This window comes from Chamaea fasciata, unplaced genomic scaffold, assembly GCF_029207755.1.
Source record: "Chamaea fasciata isolate MVZ Bird 193981 ecotype frontalis unplaced genomic scaffold, bChaFas1.0.hap1 SCAF_2, whole genome shotgun sequence".
Lineage (NCBI taxonomy): Eukaryota > Metazoa > Chordata > Aves > Passeriformes > Sylviidae > Chamaea > Chamaea fasciata.
This window is the reverse complement of record NW_027094087.1, coordinates 81,410,990-81,427,056: the sequence shown is the minus strand read 5'-3', so window position 1 is coordinate 81,427,056 and position 16,067 is coordinate 81,410,990. Positions and strand designations below refer to the sequence as shown.

General features: G+C 39.2%; 1 long non-coding RNA gene across 1 annotated transcript; it reads right to left on the bottom strand.

Moving 5' to 3' along the window:
* Nucleotides 1-3: 3 nt before the first annotated feature.
* On the bottom strand, nucleotides 4-7,332 carry LOC136286034 (uncharacterized). Its single transcript, XR_010719700.1, has 3 exons — nucleotides 7,196-7,332; nucleotides 302-490; nucleotides 4-85 (listed from the first exon to the last, which is right to left on the bottom strand). It is a non-coding gene; the product is annotated as an uncharacterized lncRNA (long non-coding RNA).
* Between the last annotated feature and the right edge of the window lie 8,735 nt (nucleotides 7,333-16,067).

Genomic DNA, 16,067 nt, shown 5'->3' with positions numbered 1-16,067 from the left:
CTTACCTGTGCATACTACTACTGCATATCCCCGCAGCACTTTTCATGGGTACAAAATAAATAGCTTTCAAGATCAAGGTCCAAATCTGCAGAGAGAATAAATGAGACTATAGGACTACTCACATCCACACAAAATCAGGAGACAATGTTATTGTTACTGCTCTAAAGTCTTTGGTAGCAAAGCATTATCAAAGATTTCCACCCTTAGTATTACCCCTGCAAACATTCAGAAAAAAAGAATGACTGTCCCTTCCCACTGCCCTAGCCAAAGTCATGTATAATGATAAAAATCATGAACCTACCTTTTATTTGATTCCAGATTTTTAAATTTTTTGTTGCTGCTGTACCAATGTTTTCAAAGTTTCCTTTGCAATAGAGAGGGGTAGATATTACCCTTTTTTGCAGTGAAAGCTGAGATCCTCACAGTAAGCAAAATCCTTTTGTATCCAAGACCAGAGGGACATGATGTAGCACATCATTAAACCTGTAGCCTATAAAAACCAAGACAATTGTGTGTAATGTTTTTAATACCTTAACCCCATTACTGACAAGGTGTTTTTTGCCTCAGCACAGAGAGTTAAACCAAATGGAAGATGGTAACAAGGCCAGCAAGAAAAGCAAAGCAACACGAATCCTTGAAAATGCAATGAGGATGATGTTTGCTGAGGACTATGGCTTCCTGATACCTGTCAGACTAAGAACATTTTATCCTTCATACCCTAAGTGTAAGCCAAAGGATGCTAAGTTAGAGGGCTGTGGGTGCTGACAGGTGTCTAAGGAAATAGAGAGAGAAGGCCGTCAGCAGAGAGGCAGTTTCTAGTGCTATAGAGAGAGAGCAGCCGAATCAGATAATCTATATTCAAGGTTGCAATGAATGGCTGAAGGTCAGGTAAAGGGAAATATATATCCAGGTAATTGTGATGCTTTAAATACCATATCAGTATGCCAGGACTCATACAGTAGTGTTATTATTGTATTAATATTGTTACAAATATTGTATTATAAACCATACTAAACTGCCTCAATTCAAAAAGGAAAGAACTCCAATAAAATCCCTGCATGACTTGGTAGAAGAGGTAAGGAGGTCACACTATTGCAAATTTCAATTTATGAATGAAATTACTCGATTCTGAGGATGTATGAGAGGGAATAGACTGTAAACTCACTGTAGGAAGATGACTGGGCTGAAATTGGAGAAAACTGGGAAGTTGTATTTAAATTTTGATGAAAGTTATAAAAGCACAGAAGTTATAGGGTGAAATGCAATTGCTGCTTCCTGGATGGAATGTGGTTGGCATGCATGAAGCCTATTCCACAGTGAGTCCCCACACATTCAACTTGCAACCTTAAGCACATGTTGAGAGGGATGAAATGGAGGGTAGAGCATAGTGGATGCATCTCAGCCAGGCTCTATTGTAATGCTTGCAGGGAGGGGAACTCGATGGTATCATGTAGCCAATGAAGTGCACAGCACCTGCCAGCCAGGGGAGAGGGGAGCAGATGTATTGCTGCTGAACCAGCAACTGGCAAAATAGTTCTCCTCAGATGAACTTGGTTCATTATAACCTAATTGTAATGTTAACAGACATCTCCCAGGTGTGCCTTGCCTGCCTCCAAGATACGACCACCCCTTCACTGGGCATGTGCTGAATATTTTCCTGACAATAGAGCATGATGCTTGCTAATAGCACTATGGCTGTGGTTTTTTGAGCCTGTATGTGTAAGAGTCAGACTCGATGACCTGTCTGGGTCACTTCCAGCTCAGAATATTCTGTGATTCTGGGATTTAAGAGCAAAGTGAGAAAATTTTACACCAATTAATAACAAAAGTATGTATGACTCAAGTCAATTAAGTTCCATCCAAAATTAAAAAAAAAAAAAATAGTGTGAAAGTTAAGAATGGGAAGAAATTATGGAAGACTCCATCATAACTTTTGAGATCAGCTGACATGGCTTTACATGTCTTCTCCCCATAAGAACACTTATTGGATAAAAAGAAACTTACTCTGTGTGTGCTGAATGATTATCTCAAAACAGCTTTCATTGGTGATTACAGCCTGTCTGTCTATTGCTTTAAATTTGGTTTTGCTATCAACTGCAATCTTCTAAACTTAGATTTTCACAATTTTCTATTATCAGACTGCTCATTGATAAAATGTGTTATTCCATAAACTATTTAGTGTGTGTCCTTCAAGGCTGCTAGAGGTCATACTCTAGCATTCAAGCTTGCAATGAATGACTGAAGGTCAGGTAATAGGAAATATGATTGTGATGTTTTTATTACCATATCAGTATGCCAGGACTCATACAATAGTGTTATTATTGTATTGATATTGTTACAAATATTGTGTTATAAGCCATAGTAAACTGCCTCAATTCAAAAAGGAAAGAACTCCAATAAAATCCCTGCTATAAAAGTGGGGAGATCCAGGAGGAGGTTCCTATTCCTAAATTTTTCAAAAGTTTTCCACTCTGATATACTGTCAGTTCATGTCCCAGAGCAAGTCAGCTGAACTGCCCTCCAATACAGCACACTGATCAGTGGAGTCCCCATGATGGGACACTGGCACACTGGGCAGGCACAAGGCTCTCAGCTTTCCTGGGGCACCCACAGACCAAACAAACATAAATGGTTCAAGGAACCCCTCTTTTTATGTGACATTTTTAAACTTGCCCTACAGAATATATCATGCTGCCACTGCTGAAAGGAGAATTATGGTTGCAGGGACTGCTGGGGTGATCCATATGGGTATTTCTACCTCCCGGTTAAATCCTGTGGTTTGTACCTGTGGATAAGTGCAGAAATGAGGCTTTGTTCTGAAGCCTTCCTTACATGTCGCTGTAAATTTGTTCTGCTCTGGGAAACTCAGAAATGACACATATGGCCATGCTTACACTTTTAATGTGGTGAAAAAAAAACATGTGGGTGTGAGTCTCTCAGAACACCACTGCTCATGACTGATCTTGCCTCAGGCTAGAGATAGGAGAGGCTGCTCCCAAAAAGCTGCGAGAAAGCAAAAGTCTACAGGTAATACAAGCTTTCTTCTTGGCAAGCAGGCATAACTGATTCCTAAAAACAAGCAAGCTGACACCTACTTCTAGCAATAGACAAATTTTAAAAATTCCTGTGCCTAAAGTCTATGTAACATCTCCTGTTCCTATTGTGGAACATCCTGACTTGCCAAGTGGACACTCAAGAGCAATACTACAAATAATAATAATATTTCATTTGACAGTTTTTTCTGCATCAAATAGAAAATGAAACATGCTGTGGGAAATGGAATGTTTTTTTAAATGAAACTTTGACTGTATTAATTCAGCTACAAGGCATCTTGGACTGTGATAGTCTGATTTCTGGATTATTTTATTCCTATATATAGCAACAATGACAGAGCTTCACCTCATTAACTTTACGTGTCTGTAGTTTTCTGACCATGTCTGAAGCACATCTGACCTCGCTTTGCTATCGATGGAGCACTTTCTGGTATACCGTTTATTTCAGAAACCAAATTAAGCATGAGTTGTGTCATTTTGTAGAAACACCCTTGCCTTATATGATAAATAGAGTCTAGACAGCTAATTCAGATATTTATGTCCAGCCTCGGTCTGATGAATTATGCTCCTGTTGCTTACATGAGACTGCCACATACATTTGGAAGAGCAGCATAAGGGTAAGGGTTAGGGCTAGGGTTAGAGGGTTAGAGCTAGGTTTAGGGGCTAGGGTTAGAGTTAGGAGGTAGGGTTAGGGTTATGGTTAGGGTATGACGCTGTGTCATTGCTCCAGCTAAAGTCCCTCAGGACATATCTTAAAATTGGTAGATGATATAGAACTCATTTCATGAAATGCCTGTGATAGCTAGTAATTCAAAGTAGTTGATTACTGCTATGTTGTATGCCGTGATTTTCCTGCTTCCCTCTATTCCCCTGCCCTGCTCCTCCGTGCCTGAACATTTGCTTTTCCTTACTGTACTACATTGCTGAGTGGTCTATGCATGGTTTATGTGGTGGCTGTGTCTTTTGGGGATGTGCTGCAATTGGTTAGGGTTACGGTTAGGGTTAGCTTTGTGGTTGAGGTTGAGGTTAGGCTAAGGGTAAGGGTTAGGGTTAGGGTTAGGGTTAAGGTAGGGGTCATGGTTATGGTTAGGGTTCGGGTTAAGGTTAGTGTTATGTTTGGGGTTGGGGTTAGGATTAGTGTTAGGATGAGGGGTAGGATTAGGGATTAGTGTTAGGGTTAGGGTTAGTTTTAGGATTAGTTTTAGGGTTAGGATTTAGGGTTAGAAATAGCTTTAGATTTCGGGTTGGAGGTTTATATTTGGGGTAGGATTAGGGTAAGTGTTAGGGGTTAGGGTTAGTGTTAGGTTAGGATTAGGGTTAGAGTTACGGTTAGGGTTAGGGATTCGGGTAAGCCTTAGTGTTAGGTTTAGTTGTTAGGTTTAGTGTTAGGTTTAGGAGTCAGGGTTCGGGTTAGTGTTAGGGTTTGGGGTTATGCTTTGGGGTTAGGGTTAAGGTTAGGTGTAGGGTTATGATTAGGGTTAGGGTTTGGGGTAGGTTTACATTTAGGGTTAGGTTTAGTGTTAGGAATATCATTAAACTTAGGGTTGGGGGTTAGCGTTTGGGTTAGTGTTAGGGTAAGTGTTAGGCATTAGGGTTATGGTTAGGGTTAGGGTTAGGGTTAGGGTTAGAGCTAGGGTTAGGGATTAGGGTAAGTCTTAGGGTTAGGGTTAGTGGTTAGGTTTGGGGTTAGGATTAGGGTATCGGGTTATCATTGGGGTTTAGGGTTAGTGTTCGCATTTGTTGTTGCGTTAGGATTAGGGTTAGGGCTAGGGATAGGTTTATTGTTGAAATTAGGTGTACATTTATGGTTAGGGTAAGGGTTAGGTTTAGGTTTTGGGTTAGGCTTAGGGTTAGACTTAGCCTTAGGCTTAGACTTAGTGTTAGGGTTAGGTTTAGGTTTAGGGTTAGGGCTAGGGTTAGGCTTAGGGTTAGGGTTATCGTGAGTTGTTAGGGTTAAGTGTTAGGTTTATGGTTAACTCTTAGCATTAGGGGTTACGGTTAGGGTTCTGGTTACGGTTAGGGATTAGGGTAAGGGTTAGTGTTAGGGCAAGGGTTAGGGTTTGTGGCAAGGTTAGATTTTGGGGTTAGTTTTAGCCTTGGGGTTTAAGGTTACGTTTATGGTAAGGGTCATGGTTAGGGTTAGGGTTAAGGTTAGTGCTATGGTTCGAGTTAGGGTTAGTGTTTGCGTTAGGCTTTGTGTTAGAAACAGCGTTAGGGTTTGGTTTAGGCTTAGCGTTAGGTGTTAGGGTAAGTGTTAGGGTAAGGGTATGGTGCTGATTCAGTGTTCCAGATGAAGTCCCACAGGCCATATTTTAAAATTGGCAGATGTTGCTGAACTCAATTCATGTCATTTCTTTCATATCTAGTAATTCAGATTATCTTCTTATTGTTATGTTGTATGCCGTGATTTTCCTTCTTCCCTCCTTTCTCCTGCCCTAGCTCCTCCTTGCCTCAACATTTGGTTTTCCTCAATGTTCAGTACTTGCTGTTAGGTCTATGCATCATTTATGTGGTTGCTGTGTCTTTTGGGGATGTGCTTCAATTGGTTAGGGTTACAGTTATGGTTAGCGTTGGGATTGGGGTTAAGGAAAGGGTTAGGGTAAGTGTTAGGGGTTTTGGTTAGGGTTAAGGGTAGCGTTCGGGTCAGGGTTAATGTTTGCGAAAGGGTGAGGGTAAGTTTTAGGGGTTAGGGGTTAGGGGTAGTGTTGGGGTTAGGATTACATTTAGGGTTAGGGTAGGGTTATGCTTAGGTTTAGGGTTAGAAATAGCGCTAGAGTTATGTTTAGGGGTTAGTGTTTGGGTTAGGGTAAGTGTTAGGCGTTAAGTTTAGGGTTAGGTTTGGGTTAGTGTTAGGGTTAGGGTGAATTGTTAGGGTTACGTTTTAGGGTTATGGTTTACTGTTATTTTTATGGGTTAGGTTTTGTTTTAGGGTTTATGGGTATTGTTAGGGATTAGGTTTAGGTTAGGTTCAGGCATTAGCGTTAGGGTTCAGATACGATGCTGATTCAGTGTTCCTGCTCAAGTCCCACAGGACATATGTTTAAATTGGCAGATGATGCAGAACTCATTTCATGTAATTCCTGTTGTATCTAGTAATTCAAAGTAGGTGATTACTGCTATGTTGTATGCCATGATTTTCCTTGTTCCCTCCTTTTTCATGCCCTTTTTGCTCCTTGCCTCAACCTTTTCTTTTCCTCACTGTACTATATTGCTGTTTGCATCATTTATGTGGTTGCTGTGTCTTTTGCGGATGTGCTGCAATTGCTTAGGGTTACGGTTAGGATTTGGTTTGGGGTTGGGTTTAGGTTAAGTGTTAGTTTAAGTGTTATGGGTTACAGTTAGGGTTAGGGTTAAGGTTTGGGTTGTGGTTAGGGTTAGGGTTAGGGTTAGGGTATGATGCTGATTCAGTGTTCCAGCTGAAGTCCCACAGGACATATGTTCATATTGACAGATGATGCAGAACTCATTTCATGTGATTCCAAGTCATAGCTAATACTTTAAAGTAGCTGATTTCTGCTGTGTTGTATGGCATTTTTTTCCTGCATCCCTTCTTTCCCCTTCCCCAACTCCTCCTTGCCTCAACATTTGCTTTTCCTCCCTGTACTGTATTACTGTCTGGTCAATGCATCATTTATATTGTGGCTGTTTCTTTTGGAGTTGTGCTGCAATGGGTTTGGGTTAGGATTAGGGTTAGTGGTTAAGTTTACGGTTAAGGTTAGGGTTAGGTTTAGAGTCAGGGGTTACCGTTATCATTAGGGTTAGGGTATGATGCTGATTCAGTGTTCCAGGTGAAGTCCCACAAGATATATATTAAAATTCGTAAATGATGCAGAACTCATTTTATGTGATTCCTGTCATAGGTAATACTTCAAAGTAGCTGATTTTTGCTATGTGGTATGCCATGCTTTTCCTGCTTCCCCTCTTTTCCCTGCCCCAGCTTCTCATTTCTTCAACATTTGCTTTTCCTCACTGTACTATATTGCTGCCTGGTCTATGCATCATTTATGTGGTGGCTGTTTCTTTTGGGGTTGTTCTGCTATGGAGAGACAGCATCTGAAAAGTAAGAATCAGCAGCAGTGCAAAGATACAGCTTTGATGGATCTCAAAGGACAAAAATTTATAAGATTCACTTATTTTTTTACCTGCTTTTATTCTGCCGTGGATCTGAAATCTGTAAATGCTGCAACTGTTGCTTAAGAAAGAGGAAGTTAATACAAATGTGAAGTCAACTGAGTTGTAAAGATGAGGCTCATTCTTTCATCTTTGTGAAAATTGTACATCCACTTTTTATGAAAATTAGTTTAGCTGTACTGCTGCCTCCAAACCTTCAGCTGTGCTAGAGAATTTAATATGCAAGGATTGTTCTCTGTCAGAATGACTGCAAAAACCTGCACCTTTGGAGCTCGCAGACACTGACAGCAGCATGGTCACTTGCACACAGCATATTTGGACCTGTCAGTGGCCTCTGCTGACCCCTGAGCCATGCCTGCAAATTCTCTGGGCATCTGCTCAAGCTAAAACCGTGACCTGAAACATTTTTAAAGTTTAACAACATGCTTCCAAGGTGTGTTTAGTGTGAACAACCCACACATGGCCTTGATGGCCAGCCTAGTGTAACTGTCACCTGCTCTACTGCAGGGTCAGGCGGTAAAGGGGTTCTTGGCCATAAGCAGTCATGGGGAAAATAAAGCTGTGTATAAGCTATGCTGAATCCTGAAAGTGACTGTTATTGTTACTATTTAAATCTTGGTATTCAGTTCATGATTTATCATGAATTCAAAATTTATGAAGGTTGAAACTTTATAAACAAGTGACACCTCAAACTGAAGAACAAATTGTGTACATTTCTTTTGTAGTGATTAATTATATAAAATCTTTAATCTTAAAAATCTATTAAAGTAATAAAATTTATAAAGGCATAGGAATATCTGCAACAAACGATGAACTATTGGCAGATTGTTCTGCCAATTATTTATGGAATCTGATCTGATAAATATGGGAGAATTTTTGGTATTATATATCTACCTGGATGAGTATTTTTTGCACAAACCTAGACTTGGAAATTTTTAAAATTAAATTAATTAAAAGTAACATTACTGCAACACACTTCTGTTAAAGTGATTTCTTTTTTTTAAGTCAATAGCTCATAAGCTGATCTTTTTATTTCTTTAGGGCGTACTACTGTAAAAAGATCATAAGCTGATCTTTTTATTTCTTTAGGGCATACTACTGTGCCAAAGACAAAAATTGTCTGCTCTGAGAAGCTAATTTATTTTCCTGGCTAAGATCCAGAGACAATATTGTTTTGTTTGAAACACGCAGGCAAATTGGCCAGATCTATGCACCACCCCTCTTGAAATGCACACTGTAAACATCTCTAGGGAGAGGTCCAAAGGCTTTTGTATGTGAAAACAGGAAGAGGATAGTCCTACATACTATCCCATGAGGACTGAAGAAGTGATTTTGGAGCTATATGCTGTCTCTAACTGTCAAATAGGAATTATAATACATTTCAGAAGGTTACCTATGAAAGTGTTCAAAGAAGAAAAATGCAAACAAACCAAAGTCAAAAATAAATAAATATGGATAAAACTGAGGATTTGCCTGCTTCCTGACAAATTGAAAGCTGAAAAAAAAAGAAAAAAAAAACCCAAAAAAACTTCTGTATGGTCAAATTAAACATCTTTAATTTAGGAGAAAAGATTTCCTTTGTTTCTGTGACATTTCTGGGGGAAACAAAGAGGGTTTTGTTAAAAACAGAAGTAAACTTCAAAATCAGCAATTTAAGGTGCTATATTGCATGCATCTTGACATTACCTGGAGCACAGAAGTCATTGAATGAATCAGGTGATTTGTTCTTGTGGGGATTATTAAAATTCATAAGGTCTAATATTCTTTCCATGCTGCAGTGCAGGTTACTTTGAAGTTTCTAAAATTTCAGACCTACTCCCATGTATTTCTTAACCAGAAGCAAATCTGTTCTTTGAGATGAACCTCTATGATTCAATGAAATCAGTGTTTCTTTTCCTGCCAGTGTAGCATGTTAGGAAACATGACTGAAGATCTCACTTTACTACCATCACCTTCAGAAGCACGTCTGCCACTGATTTTACTGATAGTAAGGTGAGCTGTTGCTACAGAATATAATATTTTCCTGTGAAATGAAGACCTGTGCTGACTTCAAAGGAAAATTTCCTGCTAATGGAGCATAGGATTAAGTAAGATGATTGTGTTTTTCACCTCAATGAAAACAGAAATGATGCAGTTGCTTTCCTTAGCTCATCTTTTGTAAATAATTTGCTATACTGCAATTAAATTATACTTTGTACGTATAATGTAGTAGGCCAGAAATGTAAATATTAAAGCCTAACAGTCTGATTTAATTTTAATGTGTGACAGCAATTGGCTAAGTTCTTCCAATGCCCTGGACATACCAGCAGTATTTTTACTTAAACTTAGTCTTTAAAATAAATAACTAAATAAATAAAAAGTCTGTCTGGTTTTCTAGGGACATGATTTTAGTAGCTAGACAATTGTTAGATATTCATACCACCATCTGAATCATTCTTAGCTTGAGGATAAGATTAAGAGTTCATATTCTGTATTTGTGTTTGAAAGTTATTTGTTAATATTTTATGTTTATTAATAGACCAGAAAGAAATTCTGTACTATGCACTTGTGATATGGTGTTCTTAGAAGAGGTTTCTAATTAGAAATGGCACAAATATTTCTTTTCCTGCCTGAACATTAAAGAGAACAGCAGAATTTGGGGGAAAAAAACCCAAACAGAACACTGATAATGGATCGACCCTGCATGGCATATAGTCCTTCACTGTAGAAGCCTTCAAGAAGAGAATTTCATAGAGAAACTAATGAGATTTCACTAGTGGCTTTAATAGATTTGGAGAAAAGCCAACAGCAGACCCTAGTGGAAGATGCAGAGAGGGGAGCCCAGGCAGCTTCATCTGAGTCTGCTATCTTGTCTCTCCCTGCTCCCAGCACCTGCTGGAAGTAGAACTTTTGAGGAGTTGGTCAATCTTTCATAGCATCTCAAGTGAGACAGAGGAGGGAGAGTTCCAGAGTGCAGCTCCCCATGGTGATGCTGACGTGAGTGGCACATTTCCCAGCAGAAACTGAGCCACCTTCCCTCCCAGGGGGACACTCTGGTCAGAGCTGCTCCTGCAGTAGAGTCCCTCTGGTTGCAGCAGCATCACTGCATAGAGCAGCTGCTGCACATTTTGGTGGTAATCCAGTTCTGCACAAGACTCTTGTCTTATCCAAACCATTTTTGCATTCTGTGTACTGGGACTAAATGGAAGATGGCTGTGGCTTTGCTGCAGTGAATGGCAACTGCCAACACAGAGGAGGATTTCTGTGTTTCTGGGGCTGTGTTTCAGGGTCACAGGTTTTCAGCTTCAGCCCAGCTGGGCATTCTAGTTTTAATGTACAAGCACTTAGATTCAATTAGGCCAATCTATAGGAAATCATTAAGAGCTCAAAGATTTCTAAATTAGATCTAGCTGAAGGCTGAAATGTACATTTTCACATAGCAGGCACAACGTCTGCCAGGGGAGGTCTGGCAGAGCCATTCCAGCTCCCTGCTAGTAACTCCCTTCTGACAGAAGGAAAAGAGCTTTAGTCAGCTTGAGGCATTACATAAAATCAAAAATAGGGTTAGAATGAAATTACAATTACGAAGTGCTAATTGAATCATGGGCACAGTGACTACTGGAGCTAATTAGAAAGGGACAGGGATGTCTGTGTACCAGTCCCTCACACAGGAAGGGATTTGCCCCAGTTCAGATTCTTTGCATCACTTGATTTCCACTCAAAGCAGCTACTGGCAGACAGAGAGGTGTCTGGCTAATACAATTTCCCACCTTGGCATTTTAACATAGAACACTTCAAGGAGACGAGGGCTTAACCACATGCAGTATTCTCCTATGGCAGATTATTCAGTTTAAAACACTGATTTACTGCAATTTCGTGCCAGGTGAATGGGAATTGTCCTACAATAGCATGTTGAAGCTTGAATGCTTCTAAGAAAAGCAAAACACAAAGCAAAAACTTGTTGGCCAACAAAATTAAATACTGTTGTCAGTTATATCCAGTATGAAGAATTAAGCTTCCCTTCTTTATTTTATACATTTATTAGGCATTAATTCTGTTCTGTTTTGTTGAACAGCAACAAAAAAAAGCACTGCAAAACTAATTTTTACGTTTCTGAAGCTTCTTGTTCCTTTATGCTTCTTATAATGTAGATACTGTAAAAGATAATCATATGCTATTATGGATCATTTATTCATCCATGTTCTTTAATTAGGGAAAAAATGACTGTGTTATCATTGCAATTTTTGGCTTTTACTATTCTTCTACATTTGTCATTTCATCATGAAGTAGAGCAGACAAAGCCACTTGCTAAATTCTAGCACCTCTTTCTCTCTCCTAAAAGCAGAAAATGGGAGGAAAGAGAGCTTGCATTAGAGGGCTGCCTACTAAGGAAAAAATAAATCACAGCACAACTTCACCCACTGTTACTCAGTGTGAAATAAAAGTAAGATCTTTTACCATCTCCTGGCTTCAGAAATATTCAGAAATAATACCTACTTAAGTATTATGTGTGCTTAGGTACACACAAAACTGAAGCATGTGTTATGTCCCACTGCCCAAGACCTACAGAAATCAATGGATGCTGACACTGACTTAGAAGGGGATGAAAGTGGGAGGAATTTTGCCCACTGGTACCATTAACTCTTTGAGTTTTCCAGTTTAGTAATGTGAAAAATATTAGAGCAGGAACAGACTACATACTACTACATTTATAAAATTTCTACCAATTAATTTGCTTCCAAGTATCACAGCTCATGTAGGTAGTTTTCTTTTTTTTTAGTGTGTTAGCCATAATTAGAATTTCATTGCCCCTTCTGTAAATCATGGTTACAAAAAAACAAAAAACAAACAAACAAACAAACAAACAAACAAACAAAAAAAAAAAAAAAAAAAAAAAAAAAAAGGAAGTTACTGTTATCTTCATGTTGAAGTTATGTGAGTGGAGATTACTTCTAAAAAGGGTGCTAGGAATTCATGAGAGGGACGAAAAAATGAGAGAATGACATTGATATGTTTGCAAACTCAGTTTTTACTTCCATTGGTACTTGGAAACATCAAATATGTATAAATTGTTAAGTCAATATTGTAGAGAAAAAACACTGTGCAGCTCAAGGAAAAATGAGAACATCTATCACTGGCTGATTTAACACAGCACCAGTGTATCGCAGCTCTTTCCAGGAAAAGAATATGATATCATGACACAGTGATGATGTCAGAGACATAAGCAGAATGAAGTCTTCCAGAAATGTGTCTTTAGCAGCACTGAGTAGCCAAGCCATAGACCGAGCTGTGACTTAGAAGCTGAATAGAGTTTGAAGACTTTTCCTAACCCAAAGAATATAGGAAAAGGATATGGTAGAGTAATACAGTTTAACATGTGGCCAGAGTGTTATAAGCCACATGTAAATGTATCAATCTCTGAGGGTCCAGCCCTTGCAGATTGGCTTAAAATAATTTTAGTAAGACTGCTCTTCAGAGGTGTTTTGTAAAGTAACAGGTTTAATAAGTGAAAAATAATAAAATAACAAACATTACAGAAAACAAAAGAAAAGCTGCACGCAGACGTCCGAGAATACCTCTGACACCCTGCTAGAAACACTCCAAAAAGCCCTCTAGTTCCTTTGTGCTTCTTCTTAAATACTTAATGCTTTAGGAGGGACAATTTGGCTTGCTGCCAATAGGGAGAGGCACAGGATTTGAAGAACGGTGACAAGGTCCAACAGGCTCTTATCTCTTGGTACTGAGCCAATTACTGTCAGAAAGACATGGAAAGTTCTAGGCAAACTTCCTAAAATGTCTAAAGGTAAACTGAAACTTTTTCCTTATACAGAGATCTCCATTTGGGGGTAGGGGATGCTTTACTACAGTAGAGGAGATACAGCAAGGCTATTAGACTCAAATAGACCTTTGTAAGCAATGCTCTGTTAGACCATGTTAGGCCAAAAAGAGATGACAAAGGAACATGCAAGTCTGAGAAGATAGGGACTGTGTAAGGAATAGATGCTGCTTCCTGCAGGAGAAAGGAACCTAGTCTGCATATGGCTTCATACCTGAAGACTGAAGAGCTGGTCCGAAATGCACAGGCCATTCTGAGAGTTTCTTGCAAGAATTTTAGGAGTCTTTCTAAAAGAATAAAAATCAAGCACATTTTCTTAAGCAAGTTTATCTTGGGAAATTAAATAATGGTAGAAATTCAAGCGTCATCAAAGTAGCTCAGCACAATTAGCTGACTCGAGACCTTCAGAATTTATTTGCTTGCCTATCACAATTTCCACAAAGATAGGAGAAAAAACAGACTTCTCTAGCCTGACTCAAGCAATACTAAGCAAAGGAAATGTGAAGCAGAAGTGCAATTATGGACTTGATCATATTACTCCAAATATATATTGATTAAAAATATATAAGGTTAGAAGAGGAGATCAAACCAAGCCAAAATGAAACAAAAATTTACTAATTTCCTTATATGTATGTAAGAGTTAAAGATTCCTTTTCTGTCCTGTCAGAGAAAAAAGAAAAGTAATTTACTTAATTGATTTAATCACTTAATCACTACATTTACAAGTTAGGATTTTAAAGCTCATAATTTTTCTCCCAAGTTGAACAAGGGACTGTTGATTTTATGGACCAGTTCATTTGTATCCTGTCATAATCTCTTCCCAATTTATTTTCCTATAATTTTAATGTCACCCTATTTACTCCAAGCAGTGTGCTCAGTAGCAGTAGAAAGATCCTGGAGCATTACCCTACAGGTGAGGAATTTTCCAGTTGGATTCTTAAGGACAGATGAGGTAATCAGTCTTGGATGAGGTTTTCCTGAGCTCCCCTAGATGGCACTCTGTATGGATACAACTAAAACTGCCACAGTAAATCTTTCTCCACCTCAGCTTTATGTATTTTCCTAACCAATTACTCCAAAGTCATTGTGAAGTGAGGGTGAAAATACAATTTCCATCTTCAGAAGCAATAAGAGATAAAGCCAAGAGGGAAAAGTAATGTTCACAGTGGTTTGCACACTAAATGGGGTTGGAAAGTTCTGCTTCCAGGATCATATTCACATCATCACTCATTATTCTTTTATTTTCTTGATCTTTGTGTATTTACAGGTCATCCCTTCTATATAGTATCTTGCCACATAGCTGCAACATGTATGGCTCTGGTTTTTTGCATCTCACAAGCTGGAAAAAAGCAACTCACTAACAGAAATTTCATGCCACTATCACGTGTCTCTTTTGTTTGGAATGACAATATTAACAGAGAGGGATGCTTGATTTCTTGTTTCTGTCACTTCAGCAGCTCCAGGAGGGGCTTTTTTCATTGGTGGTGAAGGTGCTAGATTTCTACAAATCCCCTCTTCATTTTTCTACTGTCCTCTGAATGCCTAGCTTGCAAGTGGCGTGCCAGAGCAGCACACTTCCAGCCTAAAGGATTCAAAGAGGAAGCGTGTTTTTGTGTTCAGCCTTAATTTTGAGCACACATTTAATGTGTGGGACTGCAGATGCATCCTCATGCCTATTTGGCTGTACCTCCTGGTGCCTGAGTATATACCCGGAATATGCTGGCTATGGGGGGACAGGTGGGCTGCAGGATGAAGTGCTCCCCTCAAAACCCTTGCTTGTAAAAGTGTAGTCTGCAAAATCCTTTCATAGCTTATAAAATGCATCTTGCTCATGATTAAAGCTTTGTAACCAGACACAGCATGTAAAATTTCTAGGCTTATTTTCATTAGCATGTTCTGTGAAAACAAAACTGAATGGTTCTGTCCAGTGGCTGCTTTATCTTTTATTCAAAATAGGACAGAGTAATTGATGAGAAAAGAAAGGAAACAGAGCTATGATTTCTAGGAAAAAAATCTAAACAAATCCTAATTTGCAAATAACTTTTACCCAATGCCATGCTGTGAACTAGAAAGAAACACAACAGAAGACAGAGCAACAATACACAGTCACAGAATCATCAGTGCTGGAAGAGACCTTTAGGATCGTCAAGCCCAACCACCAACCCAGCACTACCACTGCAGCCCCCAAACCACTAAACCATCTCCCAGCACCAGACCCAGGCACTGCTTAAACTCCTCCAGGTATGGTGACTGCACCACCTGCCTGGGCAACCTATTGCAATGCCTGTCTCAGCCCAATGCCATTTCCTCTGCTCCTCTCACTGCAGGCACTGTAGGACTGACATATTCTCTAGTCCTGTCATGAGCCTTTACTGGACATGCTCCATCACCTCAGTGCCCTTTTTTACAGTGAGAGGTCCAGAACTGAATGTAGTATTCAAGGTGTGGCCTCACCAATGCGAAGTATAGGGGGATGATCCTTTCCTTAGTCCTGCTGGCTAAAATCTGGATACAAATGAGGGTTTGTATCAGCAACAGTTGTTTGCCATAATCTTGAAAATAAAGGTGTTAGAAGGAGAATTCTATTATGAAAGAGTGAACAGTGTACAGTGTAAGACAGTTTGAATTTTGAAGTCACTGTCAAAAATTTTACCCAAACAAGAAAGAAAAAAAAAAAAAAAAAAAAAAAAAAAAAAAAAAAAAAAAAAAGGTGCCTCAAGGCCTGAGCAGAATCTCTAGTAGTCCAGAGAGCTGACACACACGTCTGAGATTTGGTTCATGATGGCAAGGTGCCTGACTTCTGGTCCTCTGACCAGAACTCTTCTTTTTCCTGGGGAATGTTGGCTATTGTGGGCTGCTCTGGAGTGAATTTTTCATAGTTGTTTAAATACAAAAAGAACAAGTCTTTCTAATTTCTCAAGGAATTGCTAGTTATCTTTTAAAAACTTTTCCACTTGTAGCTCCTGACACTTAGAACCACTAGGAATCATCAAAGGCTTCTGCCAAAATGGGGAAGGAATACAACAAAAGACAATAGGGTTTAAGGCACACATAGTTACACAAGCAAG